The sequence below is a fragment of the Microcaecilia unicolor genome, chromosome 4, assembly GCF_901765095.1.
Source record: "Microcaecilia unicolor chromosome 4, aMicUni1.1, whole genome shotgun sequence".
NCBI lineage: Eukaryota > Metazoa > Chordata > Amphibia > Gymnophiona > Siphonopidae > Microcaecilia > Microcaecilia unicolor.
The window spans coordinates 211,852,054-211,876,903 of record NC_044034.1 but is presented as its reverse complement, the minus strand read 5'-3'; the positions used below and the strand labels follow the sequence as shown (position 1 = coordinate 211,876,903).

At 45.6% G+C, this 24,850-nt stretch overlaps 1 protein-coding gene across 2 annotated transcripts in view; it reads right to left on the bottom strand.

Annotated features, from left to right (window-relative positions):
• PKP3 (plakophilin 3) overlaps nt 1–24,850 on the bottom strand; it is a 180,633-nt gene that overhangs the window by 128,795 nt on the left and 26,988 nt on the right. The window lies entirely within an intron of this gene.

Below are 24,850 nucleotides of genomic sequence, written 5' to 3'. Positions count from 1 at the left end.
TAGAAAGACAAAGTGCTAAACTGAAAGGAGCTATTAAAAAAGGTCAACAGATCTTTATGTGAGAAAAGCAAATAAAAGTTAAGAGGAAAAGGAAACTGATATGATTCTCCAAAGATGTGCTGAAAAAACCAAGGCAAAAACAGTGCTGTTCACAAAATCCAGAACATCTCAAAGACAGAAATACAAATGAAACAGAAAAAGAAAGAAAGAAGGATGGCAAAAGCACAGAAAGAATTAAAAGATGGCAAGACTTTTCATGCATATGTTGTAGACAGGAGGAAGGCCACAGACTGGATTGCAAGATTCCAAGGGTTTATTTATTTGTATTTTGCTCACACCTTTTTCAGTAGTAGCTCAAGGTGAGTTACATTCAGGTATACTGGATATTTCTCTGTCCCAGGAGGGCTCACAATCTAAGTTTCTACCTGAGACAATGGAGGGTTAAGTGACTTGCCCAAGATCACAAGGAGCAGCAGTGGGATTTGAACTGGCCAACTCTGGATTGCAAGACTGTTGTGCTAACCACTAGGCCACTCCTCTACACCACTGTGCAGGGTTACTGTGTAGTGAGTGATGAGAAAAAGCAGAAATGTTAAACAAATCCCGGAGAAGGACCACAGATAATAAAGGGCAGATACACACCATTCACAGAAGAAAGTATTCATGATCATGTTGCAAAACTGAAAGTAGCCAAAGCTACAAGTCAAGATGAAATGTAACCCAATCCTGGGATAGCTCAGAAAAGTGCTGTCAGATCCTATTAAGGATGTGCTTAATAGATCCTTGGAAATGGGAGAAGTCCCACAGGACTGGAGAAGAGCTGATGTGGCCCATTTTTACAAACATTAAAACAGAGAAGAGGTCAGAAAATACAGACCAGTAAGTCTTACCTCAATGGTAGAGAAAGTAATGGAAAAATCTTCTGAAAGGACAATGGACTTTCCACAATAACATCAGTTATTGCCGAACAAATTTGATTGATTTCTTTGGTTGAGTGACCAAAGCACTAGACTGAAGGCATGTGCTGGATGTACTCTACTTAGATTTCAGCAAAGTCATTGCAACTGTTTCTCATGGGAGGCTCATGAATAAATTGAGCTGCCTGAGGTGAGACCCATAGTAATAATGAGACCCATAGTAATAAACTGGATCAGAAAGTGGTAGACTGACAGATGACAGAGAGTGGTGGTAAATGGAGTTCACACAGAAGAATGAAAGGTGAGTAGTGGAGTGCCTCAAGGATAGTCCTGAAGTCAATTCTGTTCAATATCTTTGTAAGCGATATCTTTGAAATGTTAAAATTAAAAGTTTGTCGTTTTTGCAGATGGCATGGAGATTTGCAACTGAGTGGGCATCCTGAAGGAAGTGCACAACATGGGAAATGAGCTACAAACATTAGAAGCATAGGCTAATGCTTTGCAATTAAGCTTTAATGTGAAGAAATGTAGAGTGATGCATTTTGGGTGTAGAAGTCCAAAGGAAATGTATGCAGTATGATGAGAGAGGCTGATGTGCATGGACCAGGAGAGGGACCTCAGGGTAATAGCATCTGGGGATCTCAAGGTGACAAGCTAGTGGCCAGTGCCAAAAGGACACTGGCTGCATAGGAAGGGCCGTAACCAACAGAAAGAAAAAGGTGATGATGCACTTGTACAAGTCACTGATAAACCTCACTTGGAGTACTGTGTTCAGTTTTGAAGGCTGAATCTCACTAAGGATAGAAAAAGACTTCAAGCTATTCAGAGGACAGCAACCAGAATATTATGGAATCTGCACCAGCAGACATATGAGAAGAGACTTGAAGACCTGAATAATAATATGTGTACCTAGCTGGAGAAGAGGGATAGGAGAACTATGATACAGATATTATGATCCGATATTCAGCTGGTGATGATCAGCATTTTGCAGACTACCACTGGTGTTATCCCCAGAAATTCAAAGTTGGGCCATGTCTGAACTCCAGCATTGAACTTCTGAATATATGGAGCCAGTGAAAACATAGCCATAGTGCGATATTTAGCACTTAACCAGCTATGGTGAATCGCATAAAAATAGGACCTATGTTTTTACATGGTCTTATTTATGCAGCTACCTTGGCCGATTAACAGGGGTGGAAGAGTGGTCTGGGCCCCCTACCCAGCCGCTGCCCAACACACCCCCTACCGTCGCACTGCTGTCCCCACTACCACCATAGTCAATGCCCCCGCTGCCCCGGTCCTACCTGAAGGGCGCTGGTGGTCCAGTGGTCTCTGCGGGGGGGGGGGGGGGGGGGGGCATGTTCTTCATGTTTTCAAAATGGTGGCCGAGACTTCCCGTGGTAGTCTCGTGGGTCTCGACACTCTCACAAAACTTCCACAGAGAGTCTTGGCTGCCATTTTTAAAGTATGGCGGTTCCGGACAGGGGGAATAGCAGCAGCACAACAGACAGGAAAGAACATGTGCCCCCCCCCCCCCCCAAAGAAGTCACTAGATCACCAGTGGCTCACCTTTAAAGGTAGGACCAGGGGCGGCTGTAGTGTGTTGCCCGAATGGTCAGTCCGCTTCTGCCGGTTAAGAACTGAATATCACCATTTACCCAGCCAAGTGCTGACTCTGCCACCGGAACACCCCCAAAATAGCCATTTTCATGTTAAGCACTAACTGGACATTTTCAGCGACACTAACCAGTTAAAATGCCAATGAAAATGACCGGTTATTTCCAAATATGTAATTTAACCGGCCAGGAGTCATTTCTGGCCAGTTAAATCACTTTGAAAATTGACCCCTTAATATTTGAAAGGTATTAATGAACCTTTTCCAAAGATGGGAAAGCTGTAGGGCTAGCAGATATGAAGTTGGAAGAAGGCAACACAATATCAGAAAATACTTTTTCACAGAAAGGGTGATGGATGCCTGGAATGCCCTCCCAGTGGAGGGGACCAAAACAGAGATGGAATTCAAAAAGGTATGCGATCAACACAGAGGATCCGTATACAGTAAATCAAAACAATAAAGCATTCCACTAAAAGTAAAACTTACAACTTACATGCTTCCAACAGAAAAAAAAGGCATAGAGGAGGGTAACCTGCACAGAGCAGCAGGTGTAAACCTAAACAAGGCACATTAGGGGTAACCTGAATTAGTAGTAGGTACAACCCTAGCCACTTTCCTCGAACTAGATGGGCCATGCTGGTCTTTGCCCAGGGCCGTGCCAACCCGGTAAGCGAGGTAAGCATGGCAGGGGGGCGCCAACCTCTGGAGGGCGCCGCCGCGCCATGCTTACCGCCGCCACCTACCTCAGCTCCCGGACCCCGACAGCAGCGCTGGAGCCCGCCCATCCAACATCCCCTCGCATATCCTCCCCCGGGCAGTGGCGTAGCTAAAAACGGATTTAAAAAAAAAATGCAGGCAGGCACATTTTTTAAAATTTGTGCTTCCTCCCCTCCCTTTCCTCCCACCTACCGTTCCGCAACACGCCTCCCGAGACCCAGCCCCTTCCCAAGCCTACCACCAACCACGTTCCGTTCTCCCTCTCATCCTCCCACCCCCGGGCCCCGACTGTCAAGTTTTCTCTTACTTTGTTGCAGCAAGAAGAAGCTGATTTGAGCCCAGCCGGCGTCGGATCCTTCCCTCTGCTTTCGTCACTCACGAGTCCCACCCTCGCGCAAACAGGAAGTGTGTGAGCGAGAGCAGGACTCGGAGGAGCGAGGGAAGGATGTGGGCAGTGTGCTTTCGTCGTTGCTAAGGTAAGGTTTGACGGTCCGTGGAGGGAGGAGTGACAAAAGGGGCGCTGGACACGGGGAGAGAGAGGAGGGGGGAACAAAATGGCGCTGGACTTGGGGGAGAGAAAAAGGGGAAAACAAAGCGTTGGAGAGAGAGGGGGGGAAACAGCGGTGCTCGGGGGGGGGGGGGGGGGTGGAGAGAGGGAAAACAGCGGTGCTGGACTGGGGGGGGGGGAGGCTATCTAGACTTAACCCACAATGATAGTAAATGCTATTGAAAACAATAGCAAAAAGATTAGAAATAAGGGACCGCCGATGTGTGGGTCCATCTGTAAGAAGGGAAGAGGAGATGTTAGACTATGGGGGAGGGAAGGGCAGGACTGTTCCCAACTATGAGTAGGTAGGAGAGCTGATGCTGAGCTATGGGGGAAGGGAAGGACAGGACTGATGTTGAGTTACAAGGAAGGATGGGGAAAGGGGTAGGCAAGGGCAGCGCAGATGTTGGGGCATGAAGGGTAGGGAAGGGCAGAGCTGCAGAGATGCCAAGCTATTCAGTTCCAGGCTGGAGATTTTGGGGCAATCCTGGTTTTGAACTTATATCCCAAAACAGTGTGGGATTTGTAGTGCCCATTGAGTGCTTCGAGTCCCATAATGCAACAGCATAGAATGGGCAGAAATGCAGGACTGTCCCAAAATTTCCAGCCTGGAACTGGGTAACTGGAACTGTAAAGAGGCCCGGAGGGAGAGAAGAGAACATGGCTGGAAACGGTAGGAGGAGAGAGAGAGGGAGAGAAAGAGGGGACATGGAAAAGAGCAGCAGAGAGTCAGAAAGAGATGGGGAGAGAAAGAGGGGCCATGGAAAAGAGCAGGGGAGATCCAGGGACATGGAAAAAAGCAGGGGAGAGCCAGAAAGAGATGGGGAGAGAAAGAGGGGCCATGGAAAAGAGCAGGGGAGAGCCAGGGACATGGAAAAAAGCAGGGGAGAGCCAGAAAGAGATGGGGACAGAAAGAGGGGCAATGGAAAAGAACAGGGGAGAGCCAGGGACATGGAAAAGAGCAGGGGAGAGCTAGAGAGAAGATGCTGGATGGAAGGGGGTACAGAGAGAGAGAGAGAGAGATGAGTGGAAAGAGGGGACATGGGTAGGAGAGAGAGAGAAGCTGCTGGGGAGAAACTGGGGGAGACCCTAGCTGTCAGACTGAGAAAGGAAAAATGCTGGAAGGAGGGGTCAGAATGAGGGAAGACGCTGGTAGGGAGGGAAAGAGAAAAGACACTGGAAGGATGGGGAGAGAGAGGACATGCTGAATGGAAAAGGGTCGAGAAAGAGAACTGTCTAGAAGGAAGGGGAGATAGAGGGAGACAATGGATGGAAGGATTGAGAGAGGGTAATGGGTGGAAGGATGGAGAGAGAAAGAGGGATGACACTGGATGGAAGGGTAGGAGAGAAAGAGGGAAGGTGCTGGACATGGGTGGATGGAGGGGAAGGCAGGTGGGAGAGGAGGGTTGCTGGACATGGATGGAGGGGAGGGAAGACAGGAAGGAGATGCACATGGATGAAGGGGAGAAATTCTGAACATGGATGGAGGGGAAGGAAGACAGAGGAAGGCGATGCAGATGGATGGAGGGGAAGGGAGAGAGAAGAAATGATCGACATGGATGGAGGGGAGGGAAGAGAGAGGAAGCAGATGAGATGAGGGAAAAGGGAGAAAACCTGCACATGGATGGAGAAAATAGGCAGAAGCTGGATCCACTGGACAATCAAGTCTGCAGAGGACCCAGCTTTTACTTACCAATGTAAGGCAAGAAAGGAGGAAAGTAAAGAAATAAATGGAAAGGAAGACCTGGAAATGGAATTAAGAGGACAGATAGCAGCAGAATCAGGTACCGGGCCAGCATGATCAGAAAAACAAAGTCACCAGACAACAAAGGTAGAAAAAATCATTTTATTTTCATTATAGTGTTTGGAATATGTGCACTTTGATAATCAAGTTCTCAACGTTAAAAGTTTATATTTATTTATTTATTTATGGCATTTTATACTAGACCGGGGGGGGGGGGGGGGGGGGGCGCCAACTGATAGTCTGCAGGGGGGCACCAGAGACCCTAGGCACGGCCCTGTCTTTGCCTGCCATTAATTACTATGTTACAGCACTGTGAGTCCTTTTTACAAAGCGGCGGTACCTGTACCGCTGCTTTACAAAAGTACTTAAGTATTGCCATACTGGGACAGACCAAAGGTCCATCAAGTCCAGCATCCTGTTTCCAACAGTGGCCAATCCAGGTCACAAATACCTGGCAAGATCCCAAAAAAAGTACAAAATATTTTATGCTGCTTATCCCCAAGTCCAATTTAATATGGTCTATGGTCTTTTCCTTTAGGAAGTCGTCCAAATCTTTTTTAAACTCTGCTAAGCTAACCACCTTTACCACATTTTCTGGCAACAAATTCCAGAGTTGAATTACATGTTGAGTGAAGAAAACCTTTCTCCGATTCGTTTTAAATTTACTACTTTGTAGCTTCATCACATGCCCCTTAGTCCTAGTATTTTTGGAAAGTGTAAACAGACCCTTCACGTCTACCCATTCCACTCCACTTATTATTTTATAGACCTCTATCATATCTCCCCTCAGCCGTCTTTTCTCCAAGCTGAAGAGTCCCAGCTGCTTTAGCCTTTCCTGATAGGGAAGTCGTCCCATCCCCTTTATCATTTTCGTCGCCCTTCTCTGCACCTTTTCTAATTCCACTATATCTTTTTTGAGATGCGGCAACCAGAATTGAACACAATATTCGAGATGCGCACCAATCCAGAACTACCGCCATGCTACAGTTGCCTTTCTCAACTTGCGCCATTTCCATCACTGAAAAAATACTTTAATTTTTTTTTTAGCACTGTGGTTTACCTGGTGGTTATTGGGCAGCTCTGTGCACTGACCGATTACCACTGGGTTAGCGCGGGAGCCCTTACCACCTCCTAAATAGGTGGTGGTAAGGGCTCTGGTAAAAGTGGGCCTGGCACATGGCAAATCCACGGGCCAACACTACCACAGGGCCCCTTTTACCACAGCTTAGTAAATGGGGCCCTATGTTACCATTGGGCTCATTTTTGAAAGAGAAGGACGTCCATCTTTCGACATAAATCGGAAGATGGACGTCCTTCTCCCAGGGACGTCCAAATCGGTATAATCAAAGCTTGACTTAGGATGTCTTCAACTGCACTCCGTCGCAAGGACAGCCAAAGTTCAAGGGGGTGTGTCAGAGGTGTAGCGAAGGCGGGACTTGGGCGTGCCTAACACTTGGACGTCCTTGACCCATAATCGAAAAAAACAAGGACATCCCTGACGAACACTTCGACGTTTTCATCCGGACCTGTTTTTCTTACAACTAAGGCACAAAATGACCAGATGACTACTGGAGAGAATCAGGGATGACCTCTCGTTACTCCCCCAGTGGTCAATAACCCCCTCTCACCCTCAAAAAACATCTTTAAAAATATGTCGTGCCAGCCTCAGATGTCATACTCAGGTCCATGACATCACATGCAGTGCACTTCTGACAGGCGGACCCTGGCCCATACCCCCCTACCTGTTACATTTGTGGAGGGAACAGCGAGTTCTCCAAAACCTACCACAAACCTGCTGTACCCATATATAGGTGCCCCCCTTCACCCATAAGGGCTATGGTAGTGGTGTACAGTTGTGGGTAGTGGGTTTTGGGGGGCTCAGCACACAAGGTAAGGGAGCTATGTTCCTGGGAGCAATTTTTGAAGTCCACTGCAGTGCCCCCTAAGGTGCCCGGTTGGTGTCCTGGCATGTCAGGGGGACCAGTGCACTACAAATGCTGGCTCCTCTCATGACCAAATGGCTTGCATTTGGTCATTTTTGAAATGGACATCTTTGGTTTCGAAAATCGCTGAAAATCAGAAACATCCATGTCTAGGGACGTCCAAATCTAGGGACAGAGAAATTTAAGGATTTGGACGTCCCTGACGGTATTTTCGAAACGAAACATGGACGCCTATCTTGTTTCAAAAATACGGGTTTCCCCGCCCGTGGATTTGGATGTTTTGCAAGGACGTCCAAATCACAACTTGGACGTCCCTTTTGAAAATGCCCCTCCACATGTCCCCTATTTCTAGTACTATTTGGAAGGATAAAGAATAGACTTCTATTGACCTTTTCCACTTCATTCGTTATTTTATAAAATTCCTCTTTCCCTCCAAATCAGTTCTTCTCCAACTGGAGAGCTATAACTTCTTTAGCCTTTCTTCATAGGAGAGTCTTTCATCCACTTTATCATTCTGGTCACCCTTCTCTGTAACGTCTGCTATATCTTTGTTGAGATACAGTGACCAGAAGTGCACACATACTTAGGGTGCAGTTGCATTATGGAACAATACAGAGGCATTACAATATTCTGTATTTTATTCTCTATTCCTTTCCTAATATTCCGAACACTCTGTTGGGCTGCCGCTGCATACTGAGCCAAACTTTTCAACATATTCTCCACGATAATGACTAGATACTTTTCCTCTGTGGTGATTCCTAATTTAGAATGTAGCATCCTGTAGCTATAATTTTGGTTATTCTTGCCCTTCTCTATAACTTTTCCAAGTCTCCTATATATCTTTTGAGATGGGGAAACCAGAGTACTCAATACTCAAGATGTGATCACACCAAAAAGTAATATTATATTCTTAGAATTATTCTCCATTCTTTTCCAAATAATGCTTAACATTCTATTTGTTTTTTTGGCTGCTGCAGTCAGACACTGATCTAAGGATTTATTTATTTATTTATTAAGGTATTTATACCCCACATTATCCCCACAGACATGCAGGCTCAATGTGGCTTACATAAACCAGAGAGAGAGAAAGAACTCCGGGTGATATCAGATACAAATGAGAATAGTAGAGCAGAAGGGCAAGAAAGAAAGGATACTTTACATATAACAGTACAAAAGAATAGGACTAAACAGGATCCACGTATGCCAGCTGGCAGAGGCGATAGTCCTATATTGTTCCCGGAGAAAATGCTTTAGTAAACAGATGCGTTTTTAATGCCTTGCGAAAGGTAAGGTAGTCTCTCAGACTGGTGATGTCTCTAAGAAGTGCATTCCATAGTTGCGCACTGATGAAGGGAAAGCTTGACACCTGAATAGATCCATGTTTACAGCGTTTCCAGCTGGGATAGTGCAAGGTGAGATATAATCTTGAGGACGGGTCAGCATTTCTGGCTGGCAAGTCAATCATATTCAGCATGTAACTTGGGACATCCCCGTTGATGATTTTGTGAACCATGGTGCAAACCTTGTATGTTTTGTCTGCATTAAGTTTTAGCTTGAAAGCGTTTACCCAAGAGTCCATGACTTGCAGGACTTTTTCGATAGACTTAATAATCTCTGATACTGTGGAATAGAATGGAATATACACTACAACATCGTCGGCATAAATATACGGATTTAGTTCCAAATGAGCTAATATGTTCGCCAATGGGGTCATCATAAGGTTGAAAAGGATTGGCGACAGGGGAGAACCTTGAGGCACGCCACAGTCTGCACCCCATGCCGTTGATAAGTGCGAATTCACTTTGACCTGGTATGTTCGAAGCGTGAGAAAATCCCTCACCCTTCACCCTTCTTTGAACCTAAGCTTCCGGAAATCACTAAAAACTAACCTATTCAAAAAGGCATACCCTGCCAATCCAACCTGAATGCCTGATCTCTGCGACATACAAAACTAAAGTACGTAATGGACATAACTTAACTCTTCCGTTGTACAATCCCCTAATTGTGGCTGTGCCACATGAACTTTATCCTACCACAACATCACTTTGCATTTGTATCCTCAATGACTCCAACATCATTTTCCTGGGTAGTGGCTCACTTATTCTGAAACCAACATCATTAAGGCAAAAAGAAGCACAAAGAGCCTTCAAAGAACAGGTCAAAGATCTTTATTGGCACTGCGTATCATTCACACAAAGACCCGACACGGGCCGTGTTTTGGCGTGAAGTGCCTGCCTCAGGGGTTCTGTATCTTCCTTAGTCAAAAATTACCTGGTGAAGGTACCAGAAAAAAATCCTTATCCCAAAACTGCACAGGATTTCTGACGTGGCACATCTTGTTAACTAATAAGACTTATTACCAAGCAATAGTAAAATGTGGCATGCGGTGGCTTCAGTGCGTGGGATTGCCACATGCTGAGGCCATCTTTTACTGCAGCGGGTAAAAGGGTTGATTTTTAAAAGAGACAGTAAATGGCCATACGCTATTTAGAAAAGTGGAATGTGACCATTTACTGCCGGAGGCAGTGAGGGCTCTGGCAGTAATCTGGTGGTAACTGGGTAGCACGCGACACTGCCCAATTACCGCCAGGCATGTCTACTCCTCTCCCTCCAGCACTAGAAAATAAAAAATATTTTCTAGCATCGGAAATGGTGTGTGGAAGACCCAGATCTACCGCCAGCTCATGGGTGAGCCCAGCAGTAGGGCCGATTCACTTTGCGCAACTCTGGCGCTAGCCCTACTGCCTTTTCGTACAAGGGCCCCATACTTAGGATTAGTTTTCCATGTGTGAATCACTTTGCACTTGTCCACATTACATTTCATGTGACATTTAAGTGCCCTACATTAGTTCCTCACAGTTTGCTCTTGTTTTAACCACTTTGGAAAATTTAACATAATGTGTAAATTTAATCACCTCACTTATTGCTCCCTTTTCCAGATCATTTATGTGAAGGTTAAACAGTACTGATCAGTACTACAGATCCCTAGAGCACTACACTATTCACCCCTTTCCACTGGGAAAACTCTGTTCCGATCTTTTAAGCAGGACACTGTCTCCTGTCCTGTGATTTTTTTAACTTCTTGTGGAGTTTCTCATGAGAGATTATGTCAAATGCCTTTAAAGGTTAGGTACAATATCGTCAAACTTCCCTGAGATGATCATACTCTCTCATTATCTCTTTACTTTTTCTGTTCTCACTATTCCTACCCTACTGATCTTCTGTCCTATAATGAAATGGTATTCTTTTCCTTTTTCCCTGCTTATTTTATTATAATCACTTTGTTATTCTATAAAGAAAGGTGGTATATCAAATTGAATTAACCATAAACCATAATCTTATCCATGTGTTCATGGAGGAGTAGCCTAATGGTTAGTACAGTGGCATGGGGAACTGGGTTTGATTCCCCCTGCAGCTCCTTGTCATCCTGAGCAAGTCATTTAACCCTCCATTGTTCCAGGTACAAAATAAGTACCTGTATATAATATGTAATCTGCTTTGATTGTAACCACCGAAAGGTAGTATATCAAGTCCCATTCCCTTTCCCCTTTATACTATCAAAAAAGTCTAACAGATTGATAAGGTAGGCATGCCCTTTTTTAAATCCATGCTGGCTCTTTTCCTGTGAATCATTTCTCTCTATTTGCCCAGTAATTTTGTTCTTCAAAATAGCTTAATTTTACCTGAAGCACCAATGCCAGACTCAATGTCACTCCTGGAGCTCTTTTGAAAAAGTGGCATAACGTTGACCTCCTCCAGTCTTGGGGCACAGCAGTTGATTTTAATGATAGGTTAAACATAGCTGATAACAGGTCTGCAATTTCACATTTGAGTTCTTTGAGAACTCTGGGGTAATATCATCAGGTCCTGGTGATTTATTAAGCTTTACTTCCATGGTCTTATTCTAAATGTCCCTTTTTCCCCTTGGTCATCTCGGGCTAACTGACTCCCTCTCACTGGCATCTTGCTTCTGATGTACTTGAAAAAGGTTTTATTATTAGTTTTTGCCTCTTTTGTGTTTTTTCCCCTCATATTTTTTCTTGGCCTGACTTATTCGTGTTTTACATCTAATCTACCAGTACTTATGTTTATTACTGTTTTCAGGGCCAGCCTTAGCAATCATGAGTCCTCTGTGGACCAGTGTGGTGACCCCCCCTCCCCCCCCCCAACTCCTGTTCCATCCTTGTGCAATGCTTTACATGGATGCCTGAGATCATGTGAAGATACCTAACGATTCAAATGGTTGCAAAAAACACATCTGTTTACAAAAGCCTTTCTGGCCACATGAGAACTCATCTGATTGACTCTCTTCATTTTTTTCTCTCTTTCTTCTTTCCTTGTTTGATTGTTGTTACAGTCATTCTATGGAGCATGTTTCATCCTCATAATCTTAGCGACTGCTACCTATCTAAAACTAAGTATTTGACAACTGGTCAAGACCATATATAAGATTATTGTTTAAGACTGTATGTGACTATTGACAAGGCGAGATATAAATGTAGTAAATAAATAAAAATAAATAAATAAAGACTGGCGAGCAGTGCAGTGGGAGGTATATAGAACATCAGTGCTGAGGAGTATAATTACTAAGGGGGAAGAGGAGGGACAGAGCTGGAGCTGGAAAGGGGAAAGAAGTTTTAACTTTTGGCCAGCCACCGGTTGCAACGTTGACTCAAAGGGTCTTTTACTATGGCGCGCTCATGTTTTTGGCGCACGCTAATATTGTAAGTGCGCTAAATGTTAGAGATGCCAGTGCATTCCTATGGGCCTCTCTAACGTTTAGCGTGTCCATTTCTGTCTGATGGTAAAATAACTCTCTGAAAACTTCATGGAGTAAAACTACATCCAGAATGCAGGAAAAAACAGTGAAAAGACACACTGAGTTTGAAAATGGGCCAGCTTGGACTAGAGTTCCACTGACATAAAGAACTCCACCAAAGCATCCCAATGCACTTCTTTGAGACAAGCAGTTCCAGCAGCTGTCACATTGAAGGTTAGGGAATTGTTCCTTTCAAATTGCCCTCCCTTCTCCTCCTGGAGAGCAGCACTGAGAGAGCCAGTACAGATACACCCACACAGACACAGGCGCGCGCGCACACACACACAGTCAAAGACAAAAGAGAGACATATACACAAACATGCAAGCAAAGATACTCACACATGATACAGCAAGACACAGACAGAAACATGCATGGACAAACAAACAAAAACACATCCAAAACATACAAACATATCACACATGCATGCAAAACACACACAGAGGAGTTGGAAATAATTCTATGACATATGCTTTTCCCACCATGCCTCCCCTCCTGCTGCCACACCACTCTGGGCTGGCTCTAACTGATTCAGATGTGTATTTCATTTTCTGTCTTGTAAATTCTACTGTGAAAACTAGTGACTGAACTATATTATTTTTCATAATGGTTGGTATGTATAGTGACACTTAGTAACTGAATCATGTAGTTTGTCTCGGGACAATATCTCTAAGGGCCTCTTTTACAAAGCCATACTAGCAATTCCTGTGCAGTAAATGAGAGGAAGCCCATTCAGTTCCTATGGGTTTCCTCTCATTTGCTGAGTGGGAATCACTAGTATGACTTTGTAAAAGAAGCCCTGCATGAGTTATGTTTGCACATACCATAACAGTAATGAACCTCACATAGGGGTAACTTTTACTAAGCTGGGTAAGGACTAACATGTGTTTACCACAGCCAAAAAGGGCTTACCATGGGGCGTGCTCAGCAGGGGCATAGCCACGGGTGGGCCTGGACGGGCCCAGGCCCACCCACTTTCCCTCCAGGCCCACCCATCCAAATCCTTCATCGCTGTCGCTGCCTTTTCTCCCACGGCTCCGGGGAACGGCCGTCCAGGAGGCAGCGATCAGCATTGCCTGTCAGTGCCTGCCCTGAAATTGTGCTTTTCTTCTCCCCAGGCTTCGCCCCGCTCTTTTCTTTGCTCATCGCGCAGCGCTGCGCTGCTATTCAAACAGGCAGCTCCGCTCCTCTCTGCCGCGTCCATCCGGCCCTACTAAACAGGAAGTGCATCAGAGGGCCGGATGGCCGCGGCAGAGAGGAGCGGAGCTGCCTGTTTGAATAGCAGCGCAGCGCTGCGCGACGAGCGGGGCGAAGCCTGGGGAGAAGAGAAGCACAATTTCAGGGCAGGCACTGACAGGCAACGCTGATCGCTGCCTCCCGGACGGCCGTTCCCCGGAGCCGCAGGAGAAAAGGCAGCGACAGCGATGAAGGATTTGGATGGGCGGGCCTGGAAGAGTAAGTGCTGGATTTGTGGTTGGTTGGTTGGTTGGGGGGGGGTGGGGGGAGAGGAAAGGGAAGGGATACTTTTGCCAGAGACAGAATCAGACTTGTAGGAGGAAGGGGATTAGAGGGAACTGGGAAGGAAGAGAGCTGCTGGAGGTGGGAGGAAAAGGAGGAGGGGATCAGGATAGAAGGGAGAGAGCTGCTGGACATGGGAGGAAGAGGGAGGGAAGGGAGAGAGCTGCTGGACATGGGAGGAAGGGGCTGGAGAGCCTCTGGACAAGGGAGGAAGAGGGAGGGAAGGGAGAGAGCTGCTGGACATGGGAGGAAGAGGAGGAGGGGGCTAGAGAGCTGCTGGACAAGCTAAGAAGAGGAAGAAGGGACTGGAGGAAAGGGGGAGAGCTCCTGGACACGGGAGAAAGAGGAGGAGGGGACTGGATGGAAGGGAGAGAGCTGCTGGACATGGGAGGGAGAGGAGGAAGGGGTTGGAGAGCTGCTGGACACGGGAGAAAGAGGAGGAGGGGACTGGATGGAAGGGAGAGAGCTGCTGGACATGGGAGGGAGAGGAGGAAGGGGTTGGAGAGCTGCTGGACAAGGGAGGAAGAGGAGGAAGGGACTGGAGGGAAGGGAGAGAGCTGCTGGACATGGGAGGGAGAGGAGGAAGGGGCTGGAGAGCTGCTGCACAAGCTATGAAGAGGAAGAAGGGACTGGACGAAAGGGGGAGAGCTACTGGACATGGGAGGAAGAGGAGGAGGGGACTGGATGGAAGAGAGAGAGCTGTTGGATGTGGGAGGAAGAGGAGGAGGGGATCTGGATGGAAGGGAGAGAGCTGCTGGACGTGGGAGGAGAACTGGAGGGAAGGGAGAGAACTGCTGGTACAGCACAAGGAGGGAGGGAAGGGAAACAGAGATACCAGACCAAGGAGATGAAGGAAAAGGGAATATTAAACCTACAGCTTGAGGGAGGGAGGGAGGCAGGAAATCAGGCAACCAAACCAGATGCTGGAAAGAGGAGGGAGTGAGAGGGAGAGAAGCTGGATGGGGTAGGGTCAGAGAGGGTAGAGATATATTGGCACTGGGGACAAAGAGAGGGGAGAATGTGGACAGAGTAATATAGGGACACAGAGAAAAGGAGATACTAAACATGGAGGAAGATAGAGGTACAGAGATGGAAGAAGATGGATAGTGGACATGGAGAGAGAGTAGAAATATCAAATGGACATGAGACCTTGGTGAGTGAGTTAAGAGAAGACAGAAGGATGTACAAACCAGAGACTGGGACCAACATGACTTAAAATGAGCAGACAACAAAAGGTAGAGAAAATAATTTTATTTTTCTACTTTGTGACTAGAATATGTCAGATTTGAAATGTACATCCTGCCAGAGCTGGTGTTAGATATGACTGGGGCCCAAGGCAAATATTTAGGAGGGGACCCTAAAAATCTGCTTTGGGGCCCCAGTCATACTAACAGGTTGCACCTTCTTCAGCTTCCAGCTGGCCTGGGGTTCTCTTTGGCTAGGGGGCCAAATGCAGTTGCCCTAGTTGTATCTCCCCTAATGCTGTCTCTTGCATGTGGTATCATATTTTGCACAGTATAGGAGAAAATGCATCTCTTTGTGTTTCTCTGTGCTAAATGCAAGGTCTGGCCTCTTGGGATTTTGATTGAATTTGCTTATGGTTTGTGGTCACTTATTCTGTATTTGGCATTTGTGTTCTGTGTGTGTGACCAAAGTATTCTGTTAGCACCAATTTTCTATGTAGTATTCTATAGTACTTTGGCTTGTTCAGTTTTCTTGATGTATTGATATTTTAGGGCCCCACTGTAATATTTAGGGCATATTTGGGGGAAGCATATTTGTGTTGGCGGACTGTGGCTCAGTGGAGGATGAAGCGTGCACCCTCTTTCGTTTCCCCTAGCTCTCAATGTGTCCTGCAGCCACTGAGGCCAGCACTGCTACTCCCATTGAAGTTATTGGGAGTGGGTGCTGTAGGAGTAGGGACATGGGCAGGGCATATCAGGTGGCAAGTGTTTCTCTAGTGCCCATCCATCCAACTTGTTGGCCCACTCAAAAATTGCCTTCTGGCTACGCCACTGGTGCTCAGGCATCCCAAGGTAATTTTTGCATGTGCACACAGGGGGCAGGTCTGAGGGTAGAGAGTGGGCATAGCTACATTGCCGCACACTAACCAATTAGTGGGTGGTTAGCATGTGTACGGTTACCGCCTACATAATGTGTGTAAGTAGAGCTCATGCACTAATTGCCACGCATTTATGGCAAAATTGGTGTGTGGCCATTAATACAGAAAATACAAAACTCTGGCAGTAAAAATGGCCATAAGTGGGAATGACCTACATAAGGACATGCTAAGACCACTTTTTAAAGGTCCCCATAGTTTGTTATGTGTGCAGCCTAATTGTGAAGAGTCATGGGAATAACTGATACCTTGGAACAGTGGCAGCATGTGGTTAAACTGTAAAATCTATCCTTTGAAATCTGTTAACAGTGACATCTAATGGTTAGACATGTTTATTTATATGTATTTTGCTGACACCTTTTTCAGCAATAGTGCAAGGTGAGTTACATTCAGATACACTGGATATTTCTCTGTCCCTGGAGGGGCTCACAATCTAATTTTGTACCTGAGGCAATGGTGGTTAAGTGGCTTGCCCAAGATCACAAGGCGTAGCAGTGGGATTTGGCCACCTCTGGATATCAAGACCGGTGCTCTAACCACTAGACCACTCCTCCACTCCAATATGTTATCACACTTGATTTCATTTTATTATTCTTTTCAAACAGAATGTTTGAGTACCACTCCATTCTAACCACCACTCTCCACTCTCTTCTTGGTCAAAGACACACCTAGAAACACACATGTAACACAGATAAACACACATTCATATACGCATGCATGCATGTACACACACATATATGTAGAGGGGTTGGGAAGATTTCCATGAACCATGCTCCGCATACTTTTCTGCAGCTGTGTAATAGATCCAGGTCTCCCCTGCAGCTTGATTATACTGAAGCTGGTGTAGTCAGGGACTCTGGAGAATACTTCTAAATCTACTGTTCATGGGTGCAAGAGCTCAAGGTCAGTTCAGGAAGGGTGCAACTTTCTTTTCCTATCATGCTAAAGTGGAAAGAGAAGCAATTCTGCTGCTGTATGCCCTGGTTGGGTATTGGTGAGCTGTTCTGTGGTCAAGCACAAGTGGACTTTGGACAATTAGACACACACTCACTGAGTCAAGCGTCGTACTATGCGCAAACAAAGCACAGCAGCAAATGCCAGTCAGTGTAGGAGGGAATTTGCTGGCTAGTTTTCCCCACCAGTTTTCTCTCTCTTTGTCCTTGGGAATTCTGTAATCAGGAAAAGAGTAGCAGGGGGCTGTGTACACACAGTCCTATCACACATTTCTGTGTCTGCTGGAAACAGAAGGGCTGTAATGAGGGATTTGCAAAAATTTCTGAACTATACCCAGTCAAGATTAGGAGTTTAATGATGTAAACTGAAGTAAAGTAACAAAATCCCTTCTCCAGGCCTGAGACTGGGGAGGAGGGGGGTTATCTACAATGTTACATACTTGGAGTACAGAAATAGAGTGCACTGCAGAAAGAGGGTTTCACCCTCCCAGGTGCATACTATTGTAAGATTAACCCCCTTCCCGCCCAACCTACATAAACTGTAAGGTGAACAATTATTAACTTTGTCCTGATTATACTGCATTACACTTGGAAATCAATGAGAAGGGAATTATTCACCTTTTACTAAGCCACAGTGAAAAGTGGCCTGCAGTAGTGTGGGTGCATATTTTGGACACTCGCCAGGTCAGTTTTTACCACGTCTGCAAAAAAGAGCTTTTTTTTAATGGGCTAGGAAAAGGGCATGCAGTAAAACCAAAACTAGCGCACGCCTAAAACCAGCCTGAGCCCTTAACGCCACCCACTGATCTAGCGATAAGGGCTCACATGCTACACGCGCAGTGACCAGTTGGCGCGCACCAACTGGCAATTATTGCTGAAAAAGCCGCACGTGGGAGGAAATAAATAAATCATCCAGGCGTTATAGGTGCGCGGCAAATCTGAAATTACCACCAGGGGGTGCAGTAGCCTGGCAGTAGTCTCATTTTGGTGCAAATTGCACGTGTGTAGAGCCAAATGTGCCTTTGTAAAAGGGCCCCTTAGTTCAGAAACTAGGTTGCTTTTGAAACTAGGTTGCTTTTCACACACCACAAAGCTTTTTTTTTTACTGCAGTTCATTACTGTAGATTCACTACTTCGGGAAATGAGAATAATTATCTGACATTCCAAAAAGAGATAAAAGCATGGCTGTTTCCCCAATATTATGAGCTACAGCAGGGCCACCGAGAGGGGGGGGACAGGGGGGACAAAATTCCTGGGGCCCAGTCCTCCAGGGGGGCCCGGCGCCGCAGTCCCACCTGCCACCGCCACCAGGCCCCTTCCACCCGAACCCCCGCCAGCAGAAGTGCTGTCTTCTGTTCTGACTCCGGCGTGCGCGGCCCACACAGACGCTCCTCTCAGCTGATCTTCGCTGTACTCTGCAGGGCTTCTGTGCGTCTGTGCATCTGACGTGCAGGACGTCAGACGCACAGAAGCCCTGCAGAGTACAGCAAAGATCAGCTGACAGGAGCGTCTATGTGGGCCGCGCACGCCGGTCAGAAGACTGCACTTCTGCTGTCGGGGGTTCGGGTGGAAGGGGCCCAGCCCGGTGGCGGAGGCAGGTGGGACTGCGGCACCAGGCCCCCCACAGGGGGGGGCCACGATGACAACCTGGGGGGGGTGGCAGTGGGGGTGTGGCCTAGGAGGCGGGCCCAGGAGCCCGGGGGCAGCCTTGTCCCGGGCCCGGCCCAGTCTCTTGGCGGCCCTGAGCTACAGGGTTGGCTATTCTTGCCTTAGCTACTTTGGGCCTTACAAAAAATTATTTTTATTTTAGTGGTACATATTACCTACACATCAAGTGTGGAACTGATGCAGCTGAAAATGCACACCTGGAGGGTTATATTTTAACAGGTTGCTTGTGTGTGAAAACCATAAAGGTGCCTATTCCAAGCCTGTTTTATACAGAGACAAATGTGCCTATATGTCTTTATAAAATACTAGGAGTAAAGCGACAAAAATCACACCTAGATTGAAGCTACTCAGGAGCAGCTGTAAATGTTTATATGTAAACTACACACAGACACGTGCATTTTATAAATAACACATGCCAATCAAAGCTTTGCCCGTGCTCCACCCAAAATCCACTGTTGAATATACCTATACATGGTCACAGCACATGTCTTTATCGCACTACACATACTTTTAAATGTGTAACATGTGGGGTAATTTATAAAAGCCTTTGAAGCACTAAATATTCTTTATAAAATTACTCCCATGACACGTAATGCCTCTGTTTATGTACTTGTATTTAAATGCATCATTTATCTGTTCAGCATCTGAATTCCAATGCTGAATGAATAACTTTCAATGTTGCTCCAGCCCCAACTCCTAAGCCATACCCCATTTTAAAATGGATAGCTTTGGCAATTCAGTGCTTTAATTTTCTCTATTTTATGTTTTGGAGTCCTGGTGTCAGAATTTCAAAGCCCCTATGGGTAACTCTGAACTGTTCATTCTGATCAGGCCTGTTACCAGTGGAGTGGAGCAGTAACCTAATGAAGTGGGCTGAGACCCTGGATTAGATTACCACTTCATCTCCTTTGTGACTCTGTGCAAGTTACTTAACCCTCTATTGCCCCAGGTACAAAGACTGTGAGCCTACTAGGGACAGAGAAAGTACCTACATATAATAAGCTACTTTGGTTGTACCACAGAAAGGCAGTATATCAAATACATGACCTGTGAAAATTAGTAGTAGTAGTAGTACTAGTAGTAGTAATAATTATGGGTTTAGCTCACACTTTTTCAGTAAAAGCTCAATGTGAGTTAATTCCGGTATAGTAGGTACCTGAAACTCCCAATGGAGAATGAGATTTTCTTTGAAAATATGACACAAGCAGGGGCCATGTGAGGACTTTGCCCCTGTTTACAGCAGGTACAAAGCACACATAATAAAACTGCCTAGGGAGTTTGAAAGGAAGTCGTCTGTGTGTACTTTACCTCCGCCAGACCCAGCCCTTTTGGCTATCATTAGAAATGCCCATGCTGAGAAAACAGTGCACATGCTTTTAGCCAAGGAAACGAAGGTGATTTTCAGATTGGGGAGTGTACCCAGATAATTGCACAGTTCTGCAGGCAAAATGCTTTGACAATTGCCTCATAAAAGGGCAGATCCTCAGGAACGCCCATGTGAGTGCCACTGATGGTCCCTGCTGCTGCTATGTAAATGGGGATTGGGCTCCTGCCTGACTTAACGCACTACCTACAGACCTGAAAACAATCAACGATATAAATATCTTTCGCAAAGCTCTGAAGACATACTTCTTCAACAAAGCTTACAATGAGAACCGATAACCGACAACCTCATCAATTCACCTCACCAACCCACTCAGTTATGAAAATCCACCTACATAACTCCCGATCACTCGCTCCCTTCTTCTCTCTTCCCTACTTAATCTCTGCACAATACTAACTGTATCTGATATCTTGTAATGACATTGTTAACAACATTATGTAAGCCACATTGAGCCTGCAAATAGGTGGGAAAATGTGGGATACAAATGCAATAAATAAATAAACTTCAGAACTAGGTCCATTTTCTTTAAAACAATTTTCTATATTTTAAGAAGCAGTGGCAGAGAAAAACAATAGGGATTGGATGGAGCATAACAGAACATAGCTCAGAATAGTTTACAAGACAATTGTCAAAACCAGATAATTTCATACAGTAAAATAATATTATAATCTTTGTAGACATAAATAATCCTAAAAATCTATAATCTTTTTAGACAACAATAAACCTACCTAAATACGTTTTGAAAACCCAAGACTCCAACTGTTTTCAAAATCTAAAATAATCTTGTTCAAGTCTGTTTAAAATGAGTTCTGTAATATCACAGCTGTAAAACTACACAATTTTTAAGTGGAGGTCTTTTACAAAGGCTGGTAATGTTTTTAACATGCACTAATTGCTAGAGATGCCATTAGACATATATGGGTATCTCTAGCATTTAGTGCACACTAAAAACGCAAGTGTGCCTTATAAAAAAGGAGAAATTAAGCCTCATGGTTGAAGATGTAGGTAGACAAAACTTGTTCTTATGAATTAATCTGCTAGAGCAACAACCCATCCTGAAGAAAACTAGTGTTCAACATATATGGAGGTATACAACCATACACGATTTTAAAAACGAAATACAAAAGTTTGAACTCAATTCTACCAGCCACCAGGAGCCAATGCAAAGATCTGAATAATGGTGTCACTAAGTGAAACTTGGATTTATGAAGAAGTATTTTTGCTGTCGTATTTTGCAAAGGCTGTATCCTAGTTAGAATTCTTGGAAAACCCAATATACAGTAAATTACAGTGTTCTAGAAAATATCACAGCATGAGCAAATGTTTGCATATCATCCAACGAAAAACTGGCCTGAATTTGTCGCATAAAATATTAACTGAAAAAAATACATATGTAGTTAAATGTTTAATTTTAACTGAAAATAATACAGATGTAGCTAAATGTTTAATCTGACAATCAGTTTTCAGCTACAGCATCAGAAGAGAAAGGGGACCTCGGATCAAACTGATGGCATCAACGAATTTACAAGGTGTTTTTGGGCATGCAGACAGATTTCTATAGAGATGACTGATCAGACCCGTGTCTATGAGGAAAAAGTGTTACTGCGTCAGGCTCTTAAAAAATTAAAGAAAGAAAAGTACATAGGGTTCTTTAAGAGTGAGGTGGTGGAGTCAGAGATAGTGTGCCCTACACACAGAGGGCTGTTTGGTCCCTCCTCGGCTCCTCCCCTCTCCTCCCCCTCCCTGTACCCATTCTGAGTTCAGTGCCCCACCCTCCTGCGTGCAAGGGGAGTTTCTGTGCCTGTGCAGTGAATGCAGCCACCAACCTGTTTTTCCTGCCGCTGCTGCCAGGCGAAGCAGCCAGTGTAACAAGCTCCCAGATAAGGAGAACAGAGAAAGAACGTTACTAACCGACCACATTCAGATCAAATGAAATCCCGATCTTACCAGAGAATTAGGGCACCCGAGGAAAGATAGCCCGGAGGCCACCAAACCTAAAATGCTTCTTCCCAGCAAAACCGCAAGTGCTTAAAACTTTTAAGTTAAAAGGCCCCACTAATCAAAAAAGCGACTGTAAATAATAGGTTTAAAGGGGCAAAGCCTGTTTACAACTCCACCAAAGAGATTAATAACTCGAGATTCTCTCTCCCCACCCTACTTCAGTCGTGTAAAAAAGGCAACACTGGCACGCCAGTGTGCAGTCATGGAACAGTTTTACACAGTTTTGCCTGAATAAGACAAAGTTAAATTTGTGATAAAGGAATTAAAAATACGCCTGAAAATGTGTACAGAACACAGGATTAACACTCGAACGCCTCGGCGTCTGGCTGTTTACACTGCACAGATCTCTCCAGGGTGCACCAGAGTATGAGGATCCCAGTACAAAGCTTAAATATTTGTTTTTGGAGATCATACTATTAAAATAATTTGGTCTTCCGTTCAAATTAAATCCAGCATGGCTTTTTTTTTTTCTTTTTCGCCATTCACTGCCATTTGGCTTCATAGCATACAGGGGAGGAGGCAATTAATTGGCTCCTGAGTGAATTTATTACCACTTATTCTGACTGCTATAAATTATGTGCAAGAGCTACTTAGGTCCAAGACTCCCATTTGTTTTATCGTAGCTTCAGTGAAAAGAAGACAGGAAGAGAGAACATATCAATACTTCTGAAACATACAGAACAACCTGCCAGGGTGTCTGGGTTTAAGGGCCACCCCAAAGGTATCTAACGCCCTAGGCAAACCTTCAGTCGTGTGACCTACCCAATCTCAGGGGCAGCTCAGAGCTCTATCCTCCTCCACCAAAATCTAGCATCTTCCCTTCTCTTACCTACCCCCCCCCCCCCCCCCAATTGTCTAGTACCTTCCCTTTCCTTCTCTACTCTCCACCCCCCAGTGGCTAGCATCTCCCTTCCCCTGACTAGCCTCCCTTCAGCATCTCATCTCCCCTTCCCTTCAATGTCAAGTCTCCAGCTTCTTCTCCCTCTTTCATTCCCTCTGCCAGCCTGCGCCACCACTGCCCTACCTATTCTTGGGCTGAAACTGCAAGGGGAATCAGCACTGGTACAGGTCCTTTAAGGAGAGGCCACAATGAAGAGCTGCTGCATCCCACTCTCCCTCCGACACAAATTTCCTGTCAGAGGGTATGCAGGATGCAGTAGTGCTTGAGTGTGGCCTGTGCTTAGAAGACTCCATGCTAGTGCTGAATCCTTTTGCATCTTCAGCCCATGAGGATGTAGAGTGGCAGCAGCAGCAGTAAGAGGAAGGAAAGAGAGGCAATAAGATGCCACCCTCCTGCTGCACACAGATGCATGTAAGCCAAAATTTCATCTTGGGCGCTGATAGTCTGACTTCACATTTCTAGCCCTCATACTCAGTGAAGACTTCCAAGAGATGCAGGGAAGAAAATACAGTTTTATCATTATATTTACCATTTTTATAGTGCTCTTGAAAGTACACAGCACTGTACAGTGGTGATAATTATTAAGGTACTCTAGCAGGCTTATTTTCGAAAAAGAAGGGCGCCCATCTTTCGACACAAATCGGGAGATAGGCGTCCTTCTCCCAGGATCGCCCAAATCGGCATAATCGAAAGTTGATTTTGGGCGCCCTCAACTGCTTTTCAACTTGGGGATGACCAAAGTTCACGGGGGCATGTCAGAAGCATAGCGAAGGCAGGACTGGGGCGTGCATAACACATGGGTGTCCTCGGCCGATAATGGAAAAAAGAAGGGCGTCCCCGATGAACACTTGGCCGACTTTACTTGGTCCTTTTTTTTTTTACGACCAAGCCACAAAAATATGCCCTAAATGACCAGATGACCACCGGAATCGGGGATGACCTGCCCCTACTCCCCCAGTGGTCACTAACCCCCTCCTACCCTAAAAAAAATATTACAATATTTTTTCCAGCCTCAAATATCATACCCAGCTCCATGACAGCTGTATGCAGGTCCCTGGAGCAGTTTTAGTGGGTACTGCAGTGCACTTCAGGCAGGCAGACCCAGGCCCATCGCTCCCTACCTGTTAAACTTGTGGTAAATGTGAGCCCTCCAAAACCCACCACAAACCCACAATGCCCCCTTTCATCCCTAAGGGCTATGGTAATGGTGTACAGTTGTGGGGAGTGGGTTTTGGGGGGCTAAGCACACAAGGTAAGGGAGCTATGCACCTGGGAGCTTTTTCTGAAGTGCACTGCAGTGCACCCTAAGGTGCCCGGTTGGTGTCCTGGCATGTCAGGGGGACCAGTGCACTACGAATGGTGGCTCCTCCCACGACCGAATGGCTTGGATTTGGTCATTTCTGAGATGGGCGTCCTCGGTTTCCATTATCGCCGAAAATCAGGAACCACCATCTCTAGGGACGACCATCTCTAAGGTCAACCTAAATGTTGAGATTTGGGCGTCCCCGACCGTATTATCGAAACAAAAGATAGCCGCCCATCTTGTTTTGATAATACGGGTTTCCCTGCTCCTTCGTGGGGAAGTCCTGCGAGGACGCCCTCAGGAAAACTTGGGCGACCCGTTCAATTTTGCCCCTCCATGTCTCTTCCATGAAGAGCTTATGATCTAAATAGGTACCTGAGACAATGAGAGATAAAAGTGACCGTGTCAGTGTGAGGGAATTGGACCCTGCCTTCCCTGGTTCTCAACTCATTCTGCTGACCATTAGAGGACAACTGGCTACACTTAGGTGGGGGAAAATAAGCATGGTTTACTTTCTGTTCCTCCACCTTTTGCACCATAGTGATACATGCTGGCTAGAGGAGATAATGCATGTTTTCATGCTCCCTCTTTGCATATCTAGGCCTCAGTTTTTCCATACCTAGTGATGTACTACTACATAAACAGATCTGCCACAGTCATTTCTGTTTCATGATACTTCCTATTCCACAATAGCCTCATCTAT